The following is an 18,832-nucleotide window of genomic DNA, read 5'->3' as shown; positions in this document are numbered from 1 at the left end:
GAGGAAAGAGTGCGTATTTTATTGTGTCCTTTCAACAAGACCACCATGTTTATGTTTAAGTACCGCAGACGACAGGCTATAGACATTCCCAAGCCATAAATACAATAAAATGGCTTTGGTAAAAAGAATATAATGGCTTCCGTAGAAAGCTGCATACTTCGGCATCGCTCACGAGATGCCCAGTTTTGTTAATCGACAACTACAATTGTAAGTTGTTTATTCATTCTAAAAATGGCGGGAAAAGGGTTTTGTACATGACTGTTTAGAGTTAATTTTTTCCACATGCATAGGAACTAGCTATTTCTAAGAAATACAAGGGTGAAACACAAATTACACACACACAATTCCCTTCAAGGGGAAATAATTATTTAGAGTAGCTGAAGCCTCCCATATGCCAGGCTTCATTTTTTTCTAGTTTTTCTTTTTGTCACTCAGATATTATTGACAAAATCGTTTTTTACTGTCATGATCCTACGACAATAATATATGTTAAAGACAACTAAATTATGGATTGGGGGGGGGGGCACAAATATAAATTCGACCAATAATACGATCATTGTAGTGCTCTCTAATTTTTTTTTATCCGACACCAGAGTCAAGACTATATGTATTGTAACATTTTAAATTTGGTACAACATATTATATTCACACAAAGACCAATATAAGAAATTCCGAAAGGAAGAAAAATATGTACAAAGGAAAAGGAGGAAAAATAGATGGCATACAGCACAAAAAAAAGTACAATGGTGTCCCGAGTTGTGACTTTACATATAGTTTCATTGATTTCCCTCCCCTTTGCTTCAGAAAATTAACATTACAATTGTTTGTAGGATATCAGTTCAGTATCAGCTGGCTATTTTTTTTTAATTTACTACTTCACCGATTGTATTTGAAGGAACGGGGAGAAAAATCACAGCGTTTTTGAATTTTCAAAATCCACATAATTGCTAAGAACAGCGGTTCTCAATCTTTTTTGACTCGCGCAGCCCTTTCTGGTCTATAATTTCTATGGCGGAGCCCCGTGGGCCTATTTTTTATTTATTCATAAAAGTTACTGATTTATTTCATTTAAAATATTTTTAACTATTTTTTTTCAAATTTACTGTTTTTTTTTTTTACTTTCCTCGAGCAGCCACGGAGCCGCTGTGGAGCGGAGGACTGGTTGAGAACCGCTGGCTAAGAGTATACAAATGTCACCTCCTTGATGGTTGCCACAATGTAAATAGATAAAATAACGTATCTCCGGAATTACACTATAAAAGTTCTTTTGCAAAACTTGAAAAAAAATCAATAAACACATCGGTTACATTCACTCAAACGTAACCCATGCTCTTATTGGTTGTATTTTTAGTTTTATTAAAGAACTTTTATCAAAATTTTACAGAGTAATCCCGGCAGGAACGTCATTTCAACTTTTTATGGGGGGGGGGGTGGCAAAGAACATGTACTCAATGTATGTATATATACATAGGCCTACATACACCATTTCTAGTGTACTTTAAAAAGCAGAGGGGGGGGGGGGCAACGGCCCCCCTGACACCCCCCCCCCCAAATGACGAACCCTGATTCCTAGCCTAATCAACCAAAGCTGCAAATCACGGACGAAAAGCAAGCGTAATGCAAGTACAACCGGTAAGGACTCATTTCCACAAACCAACGTGCAATTTTAAAATAAATTAATAATAATTAATTTTTTGCCCATATGTTTATGACATTGAAGTCCAGGAAAATTTCTGGGATCGGATCACATTGATACTATATTTTTCAGGATTGGGATAAAAGCCCAGGAAACGTTGGCCTTAGTTATGAAAGAGCTGGATCTCGAAAAATTTAAAAAAAAATCTCATTAAATCATTATCATTTCAGAAAAGTTCAGTTGAACTCGTTTTATGTCAAAAGTGTATACAGAATTTTTGTCAAGGAGGGGTGTATTCATCAACATTTTTTTTTCTTCCGAGGAGAGAGGGTTAATTTCTACTCGCAACAAAAACGCTTCAGAAAAGGAGGAGGGTTAAACCCCTCCCCCCTTTTGTATGCCAGTGTCCTGCATACAACATTTCCCATCAAAACATCGAAACGTTCTGTTCAGGGCCGCAACTAAATGATGGGTCACCTGCGGCAAGCGAGCATTTTGATGCCCCTTTGTAATGTTCAAGGACAGGTTTCAGAATGAAATTTGTGCTCCCTCTGGTCCAGCGCCCGGGGCACACGACCCGCCTGCTACCCCTAGTTGCTGCCCTGGTTCTGTGAATTCAGATTTTCAACAAACAACTAAACTTCTTCGATAGTGCAGAAAGGTTTATTTACAGGGGCCCGTATAAAATTAATACGTGTCTGCTGAGGGACAAAAAAAGTGACCTATTGAGTTTGCGAGCATGTGAGTGACCATCAGAGTGACCTTAGTGAGCAAACAGATCAGTCAGTAACCAAAAAAGAAAGACCTAGAATTTGGGAGCATGTGAGTAACCAAAGGGGGAGTGATCTAGAGCAGCGGTTCTCAACATTTTTTGACTCATGGAGAACTTGCAACTAAAAAATTCTACGGCGAATTCCCGTAGGCCAATTTTTTGATTATTCATCAAAGTTACTGATTTATTTTTACTATTAAAAAATATTTATAATTATTATTTTTTTAATTTTACTTTTTTTTAAATATTATTTTCCTCGAGCAGCCGCGGAGCCCCTGGAGAGTGCACAAGGAGCTCAAGGGCTCCGTGGAGCACCGGTTGAGAACAGCTGATCTAGAGTATGAAGAAGGTGGTTGGTGTATGGCCAAAAGAGCAAATAATGAAGTATGCAGGCAGTGAGTAACAAAAAAAGAAAAACCTAGAGCAGCGGTTCTCAACCTTTTTCGATTGCGGAGCCAAACAGGCATCTTTTTTAGCTTTATCAAAAATTTTCTGATTCATTTTAATTTTCTCAATTGGCCCCGGGGTCCCCGTGAAGAAGTGCACACGGAGTCCTGGTTGAGAACTGCTTACCTAGAGAGTGTCTGAGCATGGGAGTGATTGAAAAAGCGAGGGAGCTGGTCAGTGAGTTACCGAAAGGGGGACCTATGGAGTGAGGAACGATGTTGCTGAGCAACCAAAAGAACGATTTAGAGCAGTGGTTTTCAACGTTTAGAATCTCGCCCGGTTGATTCTTTTTTTTTTTTTTTTTTTTGAGTGGAAGGCCCAAAAATAAACACGACTGATGGAAAATTTATGGAAAAAAAATAATATGATAAATTACTCACGGCCCGGTTTGACTGATGACAGTGGTTGGTACCGGATCGCAGTCCGTCGGTTGAGAAGCACTGATTTAGGGTGTACAAGAGTGCGAACAACCAAAACAGGGTGCAAGCAAGTGAATGATAAAAAGAGTGCCCTTGAGAGCAAAGAGCCAACGCAGTAAGTGACCAAATAAATGACCAAGAAAGTCTGCAAACATTTGAGTGACCATAAGAGTGATTTAGAGACAGACATATTTACTAGAAGCGGGGGGAATGGATAAGCGGGCTGCAGCCTAATGTGGCGAATTTGAAGAATGTGAAATCAAGAAAATTAGACAAGAAAGGGCGGCAAAATTTACGCCACAGGCGACCAAACCATAAATCCGACAAGCGTTCAATCAGTGCCATAGTTTTCAATTCATGGTCAGTCTATAACTGGAGGGCTTGCCATTGCTTCTAGCAATTGGTACCGCCTATACTTCATAATGGCTTCCTAGTTAAAAACAAATTGAGACAAAAAATTAGTTTTGCTTTTCTGCCTCCATATACAATGTCGACTTGACAAAGGATGAAGGTCATTTTACTATTTTCATTTAGTTTCTTGTGTCTGTACTACAGTGATTCTTATCAGTTCAGAATCGATAAAGCTTCCTCACGAGCATCTTATATATAAATGTGAAAGTATGTATGTATGTATGTATGTATGTATGCTCTTTATACAAATCTACAGTTTTAGACCGATCGTCGCCAGATTTTGCATATATACCAAACAGGTCCGGGATTGAACCGTAGGCTACTTTAAAACTTCGTCAGAGCTGGGCAAATGCCCGAAATGGGCAAAAAACTGTCGGGCAACAATGGTTTTGGGGCCTCAACAATCACTTTCGGAACGTTTACTTTGGTTACCGTGGTTCCCAACAATGAATTTCAGACGTGTATATGTCTTTACAATGGTTTGTCACACCTTTAATTCTGTTATTATAACAGTTTATTATTTTATAACGGTTTGTCACTTTTCCAATTTAATTGCAGAAAACCCGGGAAGCGCCGGGTATTTCTGCTAACCTATATACAGGTTGTCCTGTAATCCTGTAAGTGATAATGCGGCCTTTATCTCATCAACCGCCCATCGTATAGGTATAGTTTCAATTTGAAAAATGCGTAAAAGGCGTTTGAATAATATTCGCTGCACAAGCTGGACGTATGACGTCGCTAACAACAGAGAACAACAACTACGACGACAAAACTCAGAATAAAAATGTTCAACGCCAGCTGATGAACTCAATTCTTGCCTCCAATCATCAACACTCTGGCACGAAGTTAAAAAATTATCATTATCCACCAACATGCGAGTTTAACTGCAAAATGACTCAGCACTGCTATCATTTTCACATCAGTTGACCAACCAGTAGACCCAAGCACCGGACCGATTACGTTCCCAAATCGATTTTGCCAGTTTTTAAACTCAGTTCAAGAGCTTGCAGACAAAGTCTTCCCAAAAATTCAACAAAATGACCAAAACAATGAGTGGCTTTCTGAGAGCGATTCTGGCACCGAAAAATGACAGCGTGAACAAGATCAACGAAAAAATCCTAAAAATTATTCCAGGAGACTCCACATCTTAAAAATCGGTTGACACTGTCACAGACACAGCGCAGACATTTAGTTCTGTATCCTGCAGAATTTCTGAACTCCTTTGGATATTCCGGGTGTGCCACCACACAATTTGACCCTCAAAGTCGGAGCACCTATAATGCTTTTAAGAAATTTGGACACACCGAGACTCTGCAATGGCACCAGACTCTGCGTGAAGAAATTGCATCATTGAAGCGACGATTCTAACTGGATGTGCCAAAGGAGAGAAGACGTCTTCGTTCCACGTATCCCAATTATCACTGAAGAAATGCCATTCACTTTCAAGCGATCACAGTTCCCGATTCGTTTAGCTTTTGCCATGACAATCAACAAAGCGCAAGGCCAGTCGTTAGCAGTGGCAGGTATCAACTTACTTGAGCCCTCTTTTTCACACGGACACCTTTTCGTCACCTGTTCACGTGTTGGTAAAATTTGTACATCTACACACCAGATGGACAAACAAAAATATTGTGTATCCACAAGCGATTGCCTGAAGATTTTAATTAGATTTTCGAGTAAGAAATAATTAATAAGCTATACATATATAAATTTTTTACGGGGCGGGCAACGTCGCCGGGTATCAGCTAGTAATATATATATATATATATATATGTCGCTATCTCATTCACTTCAGAAAGAAATACCCGACACGCACCTGTTCTGATGGGTGCAGCTCTGTCTAGGTCCTACTGAACAAATTGAGGCGTAGGATCTCTATTGTGCAATGGCCACTGAGCAAAGGGGAAAAAAACAACTTTTGATGTTCCATCAGTCTTTGTTGTTGAAAATGAAGTAAAGAATGTCAACAGTCATGAACGACTTATTTGGATATTTTCCCGCGCACACTTTCCCCTTATTCTGTTAATGGAACAAAATTGAAATTCTTTCAATAAACTGGCCAGTTATGGTCAATCGTTGTGTAAAGCAATGGTTCTCACTGGTGGCACTGGGATACCTCAAGGGGGGACCACGGAAGAAAATTCAGAAGGGGGCCATGATAGGTGGTTTGGAGGGCTGCAGAGAGCTGAGAAGAAAAATTAAGGTGTGAAGAAATAAAGCTTTTATATTTAGTGACTATATACACTTATACAGTATCCACAAAACTTCACCCACAAAACCAGGGCTGTCTTAGGGCATGGACCCGTCCGGGCCTCACCACCTACATTTTGTAGTAGGTTCCTTAGGAGGTTCCCCACATTTGTGAAGGGTCATGCTCGGGGGTCTCATGTCCATAAGTGATCCCCCCTTATGATATTTTGTATAGTACAATAAATTTTGTAAATAAGTAGGAAATATGTAGGCTGTTTATTTCCGACTAAGTATAGGACTACCATAGCATCACTTTGCCTAGGGGGCCCATGATGTTCAGACAGTTCTGAATAGAAGTCGGATTAGCAGGGAGCTCAATAAATTCTAGGCCAGTGGTCTGGAGGCCAATCTTATTTGCAAAATTTTCGTTCAGTATAATTTCACCGAAAAAATCAATTCAATACGTATAAAGAACCTTGCTTCTAGATGAGGATCGAAGACTCTGGGTAAGACAGGAAAGCCACGAGAAAAAAAAATGCTTCAAAGGGGGCCACAGGCAAAAAAAGTTTAAAAAACGCTGGTGTAAAAGAATGAATGCGTGAAAAATGATCAAATGACACCATCAAAGAACGGAAAGATGGGAAAAAATTGTTTCTCGTATTCAGTGACACTTATAAGCCAAAATAGATTGATGGAACTAATGGGAAAAACTACCACTTTCTCTTTTTACGGGGAATCAAAATGACTGATTGAACCGAGGATAAAAGGTGAATCATAGTTTTATTTTGGCATGCTACTCAGGAAAAAAAGAGAGACGCAAGACCATAAAATATTTGACCATTTAATCATTTTTGTCGCACCACGGTCATTTTCTGCACACGAGGGCTAATTAGACCGGGACCTACAATTTATTGCTGATTCCGAACGGCAGGCTTTTTTTTTATACTCGTTGAGAGGTGGTGCGTTAACCCCTCGATGAGGGACTCCCTGCGGTAGTAATTTCTGTTGCGGCCATGTCGCAGTTTCTGTTGTACCATAAAATATAACACTCAAGACAGATGCGGACCCAGGACGATGTGACGGGAGGGACGAATTGTGTAAGTTTGTTTCACCGTCCCATATTGATAAGTTATGGGACAGACAAATATTCACATTTTATTTGGCTCTTGGTAGGGGGTGGTTGTTCCCATCGCCTCCTCAATCCTTGCCTGAGCGAAGACAAGCATCTTCAGCGGCTAATATCTTCAGCTTCGAATGGAATGAAGTCGGATGTCTTCAGCAGCGAATGAAGCCGATGCAGATACAGTAGAGCATCTCAATGGTCACCCATGGGACCAAAACTTTTGTCCACTAACGGGAAGCAGAGCCGCAGCAGGGACAAGCAAGCATTTTGGCTCCCCTCTTTAATGTTGAAAGAGAGGTAAAAGTGTGAAATTTATGTCCCTTCTGGCCCAGCGCCCGGGACAGCAGACCCGCCTGCTCCCCCCTAGTTGTGGCCCTGATGGGAAGTGTCGATTTATGGGAGGTACGATAAACAGTGAAACCTCATTTATACAACTTTCACATCTATTCGACGTTTGACTTCAGTCGCTATTGGTTTGTATATTGAATTTTAATGTTAAAATGCTCTATATATATATATATATATATATATATATACATATATCATAAATTTATTTCTAACTGTTTTATACAGTAGAAGTGGATATATTTTGCAATAAAAATTTAATCAAGTTAACATAAGTTTGAAGACGATAAAAACATCTATAAAACCTTTATCAGTCTTGTAATGTTGGCTTTTTTCACGCCTATCAACATGTGCAAACAACACCAACGTTGCCATTCGGAATCATCATCCTGGACCAGAGTTATGTTCAGTTAATCAAATAATTAATTGAAAGATTATCATATTTCCCAAAATATGAACTTGGATTCATACATAATCATTGTGAGTATTATAAATTGAGGCATCTTTTACACCAATGTACACGTTATTTTGCAAACGACTATCAAGCTTTGACATTTCGAGTTTCTTGATCAGATATCCATTTTAATTTAATGCTCCCCATGCATGTACAGTGTCATTATTTGGTCCTTTTTTTCGTTTTTTCCTTCTTTTTCCCAGCAATGTAAATGCAACTAACCTTTTGTGGATGTAAAGGAATAAATAAATCTCCAACTGCGAATAGATATCGGTCCAGTACGTATCCAGCTTTTTTGTGTCGGTGCATCGGATAATCCCGTATTTTACGGGACAGACAAATTTTCCCAATATTATTCGTCTCCCCCTCTAGACCCACGCTTCCCCTGGGTAGGGATTGAAGAGCTCACAGTTTACGTAATAATTGAGTGACCGCTTTTTGTTCATGAGAGAAACAGCATTTTTATTTCCCCTCACTTTTATCAAAATTTAAGAATGGAAAATGTTTATTTTACCCGACTGTTTTTTACAGAACATGTTACAGATATGTACGAGTAGTAGCGTGAGCAGGATTATTTCGGGTGGGGGGAACTTTTCCTCCCTAAAAGCGAGGGTTCGTTTTCACTGCAAAAAAAATATAAACTGGAGTATGTCCGAAACTCCAAGAATTTTTTATCTGAAAGAAATGAAAAGTCAATAAATGAACAGAATTCTGAGTGCAAGTTCTTTTCAACTAGTTTTTGGAGTCAATGAGGAGACTTTCGTTTTTACCGCCTTTGAATGTGCCGTATTGCAAATACCGTAGGGGAAAGAAAATGTTTTGTACTGAAGAGGAAAAAAGTGTTACTGACTGGGCGGTACCGAAATGTCAATCTTTATTATCACCACACTGTCCGGGGTATAATATACCGTTGTTCGCAAGGGGGGTAGGCATCATGTTTTACTAGAGAAGCCTGCCCATTTTTGAACAATTTTGTGTTTTTGACTTGCCATTTTGAGAAAGATTCGACAAAAAACTCGTGCCCGGTGGATGGTTAATTTTGCATTGTTTTGTTTTCTCTTTTACCAAATAAAATTCCATTTCTTCAGGAATATTCATGTCAATTTTTAAGTCATTCTGACAATCATTTTCTTCTTACAGTGTTTTGAAATCAGAACCTTAGTTATAATCACCCTGTATATTGTAAATCATCACTGAATAATCTGCATTATTTATACTTCATTAAATACATCATGTTCACCTAATTTTTATTATAGTTTTTGCAAAATAGCTTCCTAATTAAGATATACTGAAAGTAACTGGAGAAAAACCTTTATATGATATATGATTAATAATAACATTAAAAGAATTTTCAAACACACAGTAATCCATTGAGTTAAGCAAAAAATAATTAAATGGCAAAATGGTTTTTGTTAAAATGTAATAAATATTTATTGATTAATTAGCATGGGAATAGTGTAAATTACATTAATAAACACTTTATTTTAGTTAATTATTAGAAGTTTGAATGATTTTTCAGAAATTTCATTGTTTTTAATGTTAATACTATTTAAAACAAAAAAAACGGTTTAAACCAAAAAAACCGGTTTTTTTACCAACCCTGCTGAGGATGAACCACGAGTTATTAATATGCCGTCAATCAACTGCTTAGTGTTGTCTCCTTGCGAATCGTTTAGTAAGGGCTAATTCCAAGTTGTGGCATCGCAGGGAGTTTTGCTCTAATAGGGTTGTTAATAAATGGAATAGCTTACCTCCGGTGGTTGTGAATTCTAACACAATTGGCATATTTAAAAAGTAGTAAGATAAACACAGTGGGGTAAATTGAGAAGCTGTTTATAATTAGACCAGACAACCATAATCGCTTTTATGAGGCAGTGTATTATACAGGGTGTCCTGTAAGTGCTAGCATGGCTTTTATCTCATCAACCGTCCATCGTAGAGGTATAATTCCAATTTAAAAAATGCTCAACAGGTGTTCAAAAATTACCCTGTACCAGTTTTGAGAGTGAAAATACAGTGTGTCACAAAATAAAAACTAAATTTGTATATGGTCCCCCCTTCTCTAACTTTCAATTAGTTGCCCCGTCTTTCCTGATGCCAGAAAAAAACATTCCATGTTTCTGAGTGCAATATTCACAGAGATATTCAAATTCGGAATGAGGAGGAAATTTAGGAAAGAAAAGCGTTATAGTCCGTTTCAGGTTAACTTTGCAGTGAAGGGGAAGCTACGAGGGAACCGCATCACTCGTTGCTATGGGAACGAAAGCCTCTTAACCAATGTATCGATGCGCGGCCTCGGTAAGGTATGGCCGAATCTCGCCAATCTCACTGAGAAAAATATTTTTTACGTGTAACGTAATTGCACAGTTAAATTAGTAATAATTATAGAATTAAAAGAAAACCATTGCCGATACTTGCAGAAATTAAAGTGAGGTTTTTGAAATCATTTGTTTTGTTTTTTGATTAGAAAGTGTTTTAAAATTTAGAAAAAATAATTATCTTCTATCAGCGTGTCACTTATCTTCATTGATGTGCCATTTTGACAATAGCAGGATGGCACGACACCTGGCTGGCCATCAGTTCACTTGACCTTAACCCTTGTAACTTCTGGCTGTGGGGGTACCTCAAAATGTTATGATCAGTGGTCAGATTGCAAACTTTGGTGAATTGCAAGCTTCAGCGCATCCTCTATATGTTAGAATTTCCTCAGGAATATTAATGTGGGGCGCGTTTGGTAAAATAAAGGTGAACCGCAAGCACATCCACATCATGACCATGGCATACTCTGATCTGTTATTGAACAAGAATTTTTGTGCTTTCACCTCATTGCCAGAACACGGTGGACAACATATTTAACATTTCTTAAGTTGTAGTTATATGTTCAATTATTTTGTGTCTTTTGTGATGTTTCCATGAATTATGAAATCGTGCAATACTATAATTAAGTTATCATTTTGCCATGAATGGCTATTGTTTCCATTCCGCTAGCAAATTTCCCACATGTTGGATGATGTAATTAATTTTACATTTTTAAGTATTTTTTTCTCCTTTACCAAATAAAATTCCATTTCTTCAGGAATATTCATGTCAATTTTCAGTCATTCTGACAATCATTATTTTTTTACAGTGTTTTGACATCAGAAGCTTAGTTATATTGTTATTGTAATCATTAAATACATTATATTCACCTAATTTTTATTATATTTTTTGCAAAATAGCTTCCTAATTAAGTATACTGAAAGTAACTGAAGAAAACATCTTTATATTATATGATTAACATTAAAAGAATTTTCATACACACACAAAGTAATCCATTGAGTTAAGCAAAAAATAATTAAATTGCAAATGTTGGTTTTTGTTAAAATGTAAGAGATATTTATTGATTAACTAATATGGGAATAGTGTTAATTATATTAATAAACATTTTATTTTAATTAATTATTAGAAGTTTGAATGATTTTTCACAATTTTTTTTTTATGTTAATACTATTTAAAACAAAAAAAAACTTCTTTAAACCAAAAAAACCCGTTTTTTTTACCAACCCTGAAATACAGTGCTGCTGGTCTTTGCACAGCATCTTTCTGACTACTTCTAGAATCAAATAATCTCATGATTATCATTTCATACTCCACCACACTGAGCTTTTCAAACTCAGTAAGCTGTTATCCAATGGGCCCAGAAAAAAGATTTTGGTCCTGTGGGTGCACCATCTATATGATGAAAAATTTGACTGAAAAAGGGAGTTCGTTGAAGTGTAGTAGGCACACGATCCATTGTAGTGGTCTTGCCTCATGTGCTCCAGTCCCACTCAGGCAGTCGAGAGATGTGCCTGACTTGTTACTGAATCCTCAACTAAAGTATGTGGAGATGAAGCCATAGAGATTGCTACACCATATCTATGCTGTTACCAAAATTAGTCAAGCCTAATTTCTCCCAAAGTTAGACTTTGTTAGACAACGTGAACACTTGGAAAAGGAACAATAGAAGAAAGTCTAAACCACTAAATCCTAGTCAGTTTTGGTAACTAATGTAAATTACACTCTCTCCTACTTTGGATGGTTGTTTGGATACAGTGTGGGTGAAACTGAATGTGCAGCCACCTCAACATGGTAAATTCTGGGTCATTTTGTTCTGACAAAGCATGCGAAGAGCTGCACAATGAAACTTGCAAAAATTTGGTCAATTCCAGTTTTTTGAATACATTGCGATAAAAATTGAAATGTTAATGATGTTTTAATTTATTTTACTTTATTGAACCAGAAAATAAGCATAACAAACTTTTGCATGTCGATCGTCAAATTTTAAGTAACATTAAAAAATTAAGAGAAATGTTCAATTTTGTCAATTTTCATAAACTTGAAGTACGATTCACAACCGGAAGATGTCAACAGATTTTAAATTTTTTACATTTTTTTTTATTAAAGGAGGCTACTTTTCCGCACTATGCCGATTTGAAAATAAAAAATTTTCCACCCACGCTAATGTACATCCTTTAAGTGTACATCTTATATTATGTCTAAATTTACATTTTTAATGTAATGTAATGCAACTACGTATTTGATCATTAAAATTGACCATACTATAAGGCCGCGGTTCTCAACCCTTTTTGACTCGCGGAGCCCTTTTTGTATATAATTTTTATGGTGGAACCCTGTAGGTCTCTTTTTTTCATTTTATATATATCTATCAAATTTACTTATTTATTTTCCTTAAGTCACCGCTGAGCCCCTAAGAAGTGCACACGGAGCACCGGTTGAGAACCGCTGCTATAAGAGAATAATTGTTCACACACCCACTTCTGCATAATTGTATCTGAAACTTGAGTTGTATGCAGAACTGTCACAAGAAGATTGTTTGTGGTAAAATAAATGAATTTGGATAATGAAAATTCTGAGAAATAAGGATGGTGCCTGAATTTTTTTTTCTCCAAATTTTTCAAACCCTGCAGAAAATGTAACCAAAAGTGTTCATGCTTCTCTTTTTCTTGAATTCCTCACTGTTAAAAAATATCCCTACTTCATTAAATTAAATTCTGAAATACTTTTAAAGGAGCAGTAATAATTAAAAAATTATCTGGTTAAGAGGAGGAGATAGCAGTCATTCTGAGGATTCATTAGTCTGGAGCTATTTTCCACTTTCCAAATTAGCCATTTTTGGGAACTTAAAACTACAGAATAACATGAATTATCATTAAATACAAATGTCAATAACATTATTGTATATTAATATCACTTTATACAAGACAACCTGTCATGCATAGCAACAGACCTACAATATATATAGTGAATCTCGTACCTAAATGCTTACATAAAAAACAGGTAGAAGAATTATAAAAAAGGATTTTTTTGTGATTCCAAAAAATTATTTATCACATTTTTGTTCCTAAAAAAAATCATTTAAAAATATTTCAAAATATACATTGATTGAAGTTCGACGATCTTGAATTACTTGACCAGTGACGTACGTCATTGACCTTGATGGGAGAGAGCGAGATCACGAGCCGAGACTCCACGTGGCAGCAAGAATGGCGGGCTCAACAGCTAGAGCAGAGGTGACGATCAGGCGGTCAGAAGCAACGATCGGCGCCAAGCCAAATGAAGAACGAGCGATGTCAGGAATCGGGACGACGGCAGGACAACGGATGACTAGAGAGGAGGCATGATGGATCCGGAACCAGCCGACGATGTGCCAAGCACCAGTGAGACGAATTATGTCATACTATGGACGATTCACCCAAAGGCGACCACCTTAAGTGATGTATACTGAGTTGAAATACTTTTTCAGTAAGCTGGTGCTTTCACATGTTCCTTTCCATAGCACGCTGATTAAGTGGGATGAAATAAACAAGATATGTTGTGAAGAGAAAATGGGGGGGGGGGGGGTATTTGTCGCCAAAGGCGGAAGGGGGGCAGACACCCCCCCCCCCCCTGGTAGAATACAAAATAACACATAAAAGAGAAAACTAACACGACTGCTATGTATACACACCCTCCCAACTGTGAACAGTAGTTATGTTAAATGTAATCACTAGGTTATATCAATAAATACGGTTTCATACAATCAGCTGATAGCACTATAGAGAAGAAAAAAGCAGAGAAACTAATCTACATAAAACTTAACTACTTCAGTTGGCTGGTCCCTCGTAGTCTCAGTTTTTTTAAATTTAAAAAAAAATTTGGCTAAACTCAGCAATCGTCATTCATGTGTTTTGTTTACAAAATTTGAGTTGTGCTTGTTTAGGATGACTCATTTTTCTAGTGCTACTGATAATGCTTCAAAAATACAAAAAAGAAGTAAATACTTTACAAGAAAAATCTCTCTCTCTCTCTATATATATATATATATATATATGATTTTCTGTCTGTATGTGTTCTGCCACGAAGCTGGGCTGGAAGAGATCTCGGCAACGGGATAAGTCCTAGTGGCAAAGTTCTGGCGTTCATTGTCTGTGTGTGTGTATATGTTCTCTATACAAATCTACAATTTTAGATCTATTGTTGCAAAATTTTGCATATATACCAAATAGGACCCAACTCGAATGATAGGCTACTTTAAAAGTTTGTCAGACATGGGCAAAAAACTGTCAGGCAACAATGGATTTTGGGCCTCAACAATCACTTTCAGAATGTTTATTTTAGCTACCGTGGCTCCCTAGCAATGCGTTTCAGACGTGTATACTGTATGCCTTTACAATGGTTTATCACTTCTTCAATGATGCCAACATCTCTGATCCCACCAATATGCGTTAGGATTCAGAGGGGCAGAGCTGATGACGAAATTTTGCTGACAAGGGGGGTGGGGGTCAAAGTTTTGCTGACGGGAGGTCAAAAATGGCTAAAAATTTGTTTATGTAATACTTGAACGGCTCCTAATGCCGTGGCAGCTCTTAAGAGAGAAAGTCAACTCGGGTTAGATTAACTTTTGGCCACAATGGTCCTCCAGGACATAACCATTCCTACAGAGCCAACTGAAGAGATTATAAAAAACACTGTCACGTTAGTGAAACAAGTAGGTGGAGAAGGGTTCAATGATATGAGTTTAGAAAAAGTAGAGCAGTTAATTAATAGCGATTCAGAGGCATTGACCGAGGAGGATTTAATGCACCTGACTGAAACTGTACCAAATGAAGACGGTCAAGATAAAAAAGTGGAGAACAAGTTCACCATGAGTAACATAGTGAAAGGGCTTTGCAAGTTCAAATCAGCAATAGATTATTTTCATGACATAGGTCCCTCTATGGTACATGCACAAAAATACTCTTCACATGTTGAAAAATTGTTAGAGGAAGCCTTATCAGCATACTTGATGATATGAAGAAGAAACGGCAAACAGGAATCACAATGTTCTTTCCGAAAACATCGCTGACAGTTGCTGCACCCTCTTTTACATTCCCTTCTACCTCTGCGTCACGCTGCTCTTCTCATGATGTTCAATAAACAAAATATCGGAAAAAATTGATGGTTTCAGTCACCCCCAGAATATAACCCCCACGAATACAGGGGCGACTGTACTCAATGGTAACATATTTCATAATTTAGCTAGGCTGAATCTCAAAAATAGAGCTGATAGAGAAAAACTGATTCCATATTTGAAACCAGCACATCAAAATATATAGTCAAAATCAGTTACAAAAATTCTAGGCACCAAAAAAAAAAAAAAAAAAAAAATTGTTTTTGGAACCCTATGTATGGCATGAATTTTACTTTACCCTTTTTATCATTCTGATCCCCAGACTGCCCTTCCTTCGTCACATGCGTAAAGAATCAATGGTTGTTTTTGAAGTCAGTTAATGACTAAATATCTTTAAAGAAATTTAAAAATCTTTTCGTCCGTCTTTTTAGAAAATATGAAAAAAATAATTCCAAAATAATCTAAAGATGTTCTGAAAAAAAGAAAATCCAAAAGATTATTATTGACTTAAAAAATAAGAAAGAGACTTTCAATGTCCGTGCTTAGAAATATTCTGATCATAATCTTGTCTAGAACTTTAGATTAGCTACTTCTAAAACAAAATTTCATTTTTTTCCCATTTATAGGTTCAATATCGAGTAAAGTATTCTTCTAGGGACCGGAGGGTGGGGACGCACCAAAACCATTCAAGTGCTTAGGGCCTCCAAACGTCTTGATCTGGCCCTGATTATATTCTACTGCATCTTGACACTACCTCCTATATACAAAGCCTCAGGACCGTTTGTGACGTCACCCACCCGAAGGCAGAGTCTGGTTTATGGTATTGCTAGAAACACCCCTTACAGGAGCTTTAGCTCGAGAGTTAATCTTGTACAATTTTTTCTTCTTTTAGAGATTTTTAGACCATAATTTCCCAAACCCCTTCGCCCGTTCTACAGAAATTTTTTCTCTCATCGTCCTCCCCAACTCCAGCAAACCCATAGGATCCTATGTTACAGCCCTAGCTTCCATCGCCCACTTTGGGAAACACTGTTTTAGACATATAGATTTATTTTTACTTAAATCTGAATTTCATATTTCCGAATGATTTTATTATACTTGGAAACCAAATTTCCATAATTTGTGTACGTTAATTTGTTCCAACCTTAATTGGAATTTTTTAAAAAAATTAGATTCATTCATCTATTGGTAGCCGAAGAGATGCTTCTGCTAAAATTATAAACGGCCTATTTACTTATAAAAATATGATGCATTTCCCGAGTTATCCATTAAAGTTTGCAATATACTCATAATAAGTTGTTTGCGTAGGCGTTTCCTTTTTGATATTAAACTATAGATTTTTGATGTAAATCTGAATTTCGTATTTTTAGGCAATCTCATTTCACTCTCCTAGAAACCTAAATTTTGGAATAATTCAGTGTAATTAAGTATTCCAATGCCAATTTGGAAATTCGAAAACTTTAGTATTATCTGAAGAGAGATGCTATTCCTAAATTTCATATAACATGCTCTTATTCATAATATTCATTAAAAGTTAGCAATATGCCCATTTCTGCAGCACTGAAATCAAAAAATACTTCAGAAAAAATTTATTACAAATGCACACTCATCACACTACAAACATGTTTTTTTTATTGTATAAAAAATAAATGTTCATGTGAATTTACTTGCAGAATAATGTTTTAAAAAAATCTAGCTAGCTTAAATACAGTCAAATTCCGTTTTACGGAAAAACGGTATAACAAAAATCTCGTTTTAACAAACACTTCTCTAATCCCCCACATAAGTTTATAGCAACAATGAAAAAACTTGAAGTTATTTTACAATGAAATTTCGTTATAACACAAAACGCTTTCTCCGGTCTCTTTGAGTTTGTTATAACACGATTCGACTATTATAAAAGTGTCTGTAGTTTTCTTTTCTTTCACATTACTTGGACATAAATTTCCAATACTTTCAGAATCTATAAGTTTATTTGCATTTAATTAATTTTTTTCCAACTTAGAAGTCTTGGGTGCATCATTTCTCTTTTTGCAATAATTTCACACACTTGAAAGGCATGTTATTCTGCATGAAATGGAAAAAAATTAAATTTCACATTTTAAATTAGAAATTATGAAATGTTGTGAATCATAAAAGTTATGGCTTACAGTGGAGGTGTAACCTGAACTGCATGAAAGAATTTCCAGAGGCAGGATAGAAGTGTATAAAACTTCAATAGAAATTAAATGAATTAACTAATATGAATTAACTATTCATGAAGGTAGCATGAATAGGTAATGATGTAGCCATGAAAAATATATTATACGCTCGTATATAATATCCTAATTTTTATAATGTTGTAAAATGTTCATAAAATTTTTATATATATTTATTATATTATTTCATTTATTTTTTATTATATATCATAGATTTAATTTTATGTATGTATATTATTTATTACAGGCCCATCATTTGGGGAATCAGAGGATGGCACTTGCCTCCCCTCGGCTTTGAAAAATACACTGGATATGGCATTTATATATACAAATATATATATTCATTGAGTACATGCACCCCCCCCCCCCCCGAAAAAGTTGAAATGACTGTCCTGCCTGTATATGATTTATTATATTTTATAAAATTTTTATGTTGTGAAAATGTTTTATATATTTCAAGTCATTTAAAATAAACAATCCAGCAATATTTGTAATTTCTATGAATAAAGAATTAGAAATATTGATTTTCAAGGTATATGAGAATCTATTTTTAGATACGAGATCCATTAATAAATACTTTGGGTTCTAACAATTTTTTTTTAATTTTAATGCATTCTTTTTTTTTCAAAGTTTTAAATATTAAGTATTAGAGATATATGAAGCTTTGTACTGTCACAGGATAGCATATATAATCGAAAATATGGATAGTAAATTTGAAATAAATTTATGGTTAAATGATATTTTTAACGATATTTCTACTAGACTATACTTTTTCACCAGGTTAAAAGGTAGGAAATTCCTCAAGGTAGGCCTATTGTTAGTAGTATAGTACTTACAAAAACAAGTAATGTTTTAAACAAGTGACTGTGTTGTCTGAAATTCATTTAAAAACATACAAGTTTAAACGATTAATTTAACAAAAAATTCAAAATATACTTACTCTGTAGTTATGAAGAAAATTTGAATCTATTTCGAATTCCACAGTATCCGAAATATCACACAGCATCGCCATAGCTGGTTTCTTCCTTCCCCTCGGTCGTCGGCTTATGGATAGTCACGTGACCACGTCAGCTGTGAAGTGTACAGGAACTTTGTATATAGGAGGTAGTGATCTCAAACAGCGCCTCCTACAGAGTCCCTAAGAAAGAGCAACCTACCTCACTTGAAGTGTAAACCTAGAATTAAGGGCAATTGGCATTCTTGTAGTTGTGTACTGTAAATCTTAGGACTTTCAATTCCAAAATGTTTCATGGTGTGTCTTGTTTTTTGAGTCAATATAGCCATTTTAAAAACCGGAGACGTCTCCACATTGTACATGTTGATTCAAAGAAATCAACAAGTTGAGATAAATTTGATCCATAAGCAAAATTTGTAAAGTCATTTTCAGGGTTTTCTTTGAGGCGCTAATGAGTTCTGAATTTCTTTC

General features: G+C 36.2%; 1 long non-coding RNA gene across 6 annotated transcripts in view; it reads left to right on the top strand.

Moving 5' to 3' along the window:
- LOC149086349 (uncharacterized) overlaps positions 1-17,940 on the top strand; it is a 98,625-nt gene extending 80,685 nt beyond the window's left edge. For 3 of the 6 annotated variants that reach the window (XR_016192698.1, XR_016192697.1, XR_016192701.1), the window contains 2 exons: positions 13,255-13,581; positions 17,654-17,940. This is a non-coding gene — a long non-coding RNA (uncharacterized LOC149086349). The remainder of the gene's footprint in view (positions 1-13,254; positions 13,582-17,653) is intronic. The other 3 variants (XR_016192696.1, XR_016192694.1, XR_016192699.1) reach the window with 2 other exon arrangements.
- Positions 17,941-18,832: the final 892 nt, after the last annotated feature.

This window comes from Pholcus phalangioides, unplaced genomic scaffold, assembly GCF_987345545.1.
Source record: "Pholcus phalangioides strain wild (caught in Gottingen) unplaced genomic scaffold, Ppha-v1.0 ptg000005l_1, whole genome shotgun sequence".
In the NCBI taxonomy this organism is placed as follows: Eukaryota; Metazoa; Arthropoda; class Arachnida; order Araneae; family Pholcidae; genus Pholcus; species Pholcus phalangioides.
Note: the sequence above shows the minus strand (reverse complement) of the source record. Positions and strands in the feature narration are given on the sequence as shown.